The following is a 2,882-nucleotide window of genomic DNA, read 5'->3' as shown; positions in this document are numbered from 1 at the left end:
GGCGCTCGTATCCAGAGTCGAAACGACACGGACGAGTTTGTATACACGTACACGTGCTCCCCCGCTGAAAGATCTGGACGCACACCACACGTATGGCTCTTGCCCTTCAGGCTTCAGGCTATTTTCTGCTGCTGCTTCTTCTTTTCTTTGTTTTGGAGACGTACGCCATATCGCCAGGCTATTTGTGAGCACAATCTGCCTCTGTTTTGGCACATGTACGAACGTTCAGACACGGGAACATGCGTCGTCGTCGCCGTCGTACACGAGGAGGAAGAAAAGATCTGGCGCGGAGTTGTGGATGCTGGCACGCCGCTGGCCAGGGACTGAGACGAGACACCCGCAGCACAGCACAACACAACACGCCCGACGCTGCTGCTCGTGCTCTCGCCTTGCCGTTTCGGTGCAAGTTGGTGCCCATCCCTGACTAGCACTAGCTAGGCTGCGCAAGAGCACGATGAGTTGGGTTGGCGTGGACTCGGTAGCAACCCAGCAGTGGCGGCAGTGCGCGGTGCTCGTCACCGACGCGGAGGAAAATGATCCGCCTCCAAACCGGAAAGAGATTCGAAAATGATCCATGCCCTGCTACCCGACCATGCAGGGGGTCTCTCAGTATTTACCACCTACTAGAAACTTGGAGCACTCAACATGTTGAATTTTGCGAGATATTTTTTTAGTTCTGCCAGGAATTTTATTTCCAAGAAGAAAAGTTTTGAATTTACTTGTAGTAATTCCATATGCAAATTTCTTCCAAGAAGGCACGGGTCCAACCAATTAAACGAAATTCGTCGGAACAATTCACCGGCGCCACATGTTGAAGCCCAAGTGTGTACTGTGTGCAATTTTCGGAACATTCACCGGCCGTTGCCAGGCTCCATCCGCTTGCTTCCACCGGTGGGGCGATTCGCTAAAGCAACGGGCGCGCGGCTTAAAGCCGCGCGTGCGAGATGCCCGGGACAGGGACGGCCACACACACACACACACTGACACACGGCGCCTCGCCGGCCGGGGTTAGCGAGTTGTGATACGCAGCGGCACACGACGCCGCCTCGCCGGCGCCCCGCCACCGGCCAGGGCAGTACAAAACAAGCCGGCGGCAGCGCACGCTTGAGGCGGGGAAAAACCGAGCCACCGCCACCATCTCCTCCGAGATCCTTCTTCCTCCCTTGCTCGCCCGGCCACCATATCCTCCTCCGATCCACCTCGCTCTCCCGCCACTCGCACCCGCCCCTACTCCTTCCTACCTCGCCTCCTTAAACATAAGCACGCGCCACAGCGCCGGTGAGCTCCATCATATCGGAAGCTACGCCCACGGTGGCCACCATGGATGCCTCCAGGTAGCTTGATTATATTATAGCTCGCCGGAAGGACGACGACGGCAAGAGCTAGCTAGCTAGCTACTAGCTAGAGTCTTCTCCGTCCACTGCTAACTTAGGTGAGTCCTGAGTCGCATCCTCCTCGTTCCTCTCTGTGCTATGGCTGCTGGTCATGATCTTGGTCCTGCGAGATTGTTTGCTGTTGCGTTCAAGCGTGCCTGCTCCCTTGTCGGCTCCCTCGTTATTGCGGTGTACGCAAGCGCCATCATTTCTCTATGGTTTTCGCTTTCCGTGGTCGGGGCTACAAGCTACACGGCGCCATAGATGTGTTTCTTGTCTTGCATGCTAATCTCTCTTTTTTCTTTTTGAAAGATCATGCTAATCTCTCTTGCTTCCGTTTCTTTTCTCTCTCTCCCCCTCGGTCGCAGTTGGCTCGAGAGGCGATCGGATTGTGAACCAGCAAATTAATGTGACCATCTTTGACGACCTCTTTCTCTCTCTCTAAGGTGTAGTAGTGTTTATCGATCATTGCTTGTTCTTCGTTGTTGTGTTGTTTTCAAGAAGCTCTAGGTTAGAATATTTGTGAACTGAATAAGTATTTTAGGGAAGACGTACGTTCTCTTGGTTTTATACGTATAATTCCTCTTGATTATACGGTTAGCCGGATTAGTACGGACGTCATGTTCCTGTTGGGAATAAATGGAGATCAGGATATGCTCCACAAAAAGGAAAAGCAGTTCCATATGTGCGATGTATATTGCCCGAATCAGACATCATCTTACTCTCCTGTTCTCAAACAGTAGCAGAGCTGTATGATTTCCTTTCATTGCTGATGTCCCATTAACAGTAATCCATTCGTCCCAAATTACTATTTGTTTTGTCTTTTTTTAGTGTATGGCTCTTACTACGTATTTAGACATAGCATATATCTAAGCACATAGCAAAAGTTATGAATCTAGAAAAGCTAAAATGTAAAAACGAGGAACAACACCTAGAACTACTACCTAATTTAAGTAGATTATATCAAATACTGTCTGTAACCTACCCAAATACGGTCCATTGGTTGTAGTATATACGTATACAGTCGCTCTAGGTTAATTACAAGATCCATGCATGAACTGAATTAGTATTTTCCTGATCCTTGTTGTTCTTTAATTTGTTCTTAATGTTTTTATTTTTCGAGGTTGTTCTTGATGTTTTAGGAGAGTCGACGTTATGTTGGTTTCAAACGTAGTTCTCTCATGGTTAGACGATTAACTGAATTAGTACGGACGTCGTCATGTTCCATTTGCCAACCTATAAAGTTCAGGATATGCTCCAGAAAAGGGAAAGTGGTCTGACACGTGTGATGAACTTGCCCAAATTAGACATGAACTCCTTTCTGTTCCTACAACAGAAGAGTTTTCAGTTGGTAAATTCATTGTGAACTGTAGCTCTACATAAGCCACAAAAAAAACACAGAAGTTAGAAAACACACACACATGGTATTAGCTACATCAAAAGTGGCAGGATAAGATATCCCTAAGAAATTTAAGAGACAAAACAATCCAAACACGACTACCATTCCTC

At 48.2% G+C, this 2,882-nt stretch overlaps 1 protein-coding gene across 2 annotated transcripts in view; it reads left to right on the top strand.

Annotated features, from left to right (window-relative positions):
- Window positions 1-943: 943 nt before the first annotated feature.
- Window positions 944-2,882, top strand: part of LOC101760159 (probable serine incorporator) — a 5,642-nt gene continuing 3,703 nt past the window's right edge. The window contains exons 1-2 of one of the 2 annotated variants that reach the window (XM_004968367.4): window positions 945-1,432; window positions 1,742-1,819. The gene's annotated coding sequence lies outside the window, so the exon portion shown is untranslated. Of the gene's footprint in view, window positions 1,433-1,741; window positions 1,820-2,882 lie in introns of both variants that reach the window. The other variant, XM_004968365.4, reaches the window with a different exon arrangement.

This window comes from Setaria italica, chromosome V (genome assembly GCF_000263155.2).
Source record: "Setaria italica strain Yugu1 chromosome V, Setaria_italica_v2.0, whole genome shotgun sequence".
In the NCBI taxonomy this organism is placed as follows: Eukaryota; Viridiplantae; Streptophyta; class Magnoliopsida; order Poales; family Poaceae; genus Setaria; species Setaria italica.
This window is presented reverse-complemented; position numbering and strand designations above follow the sequence as displayed.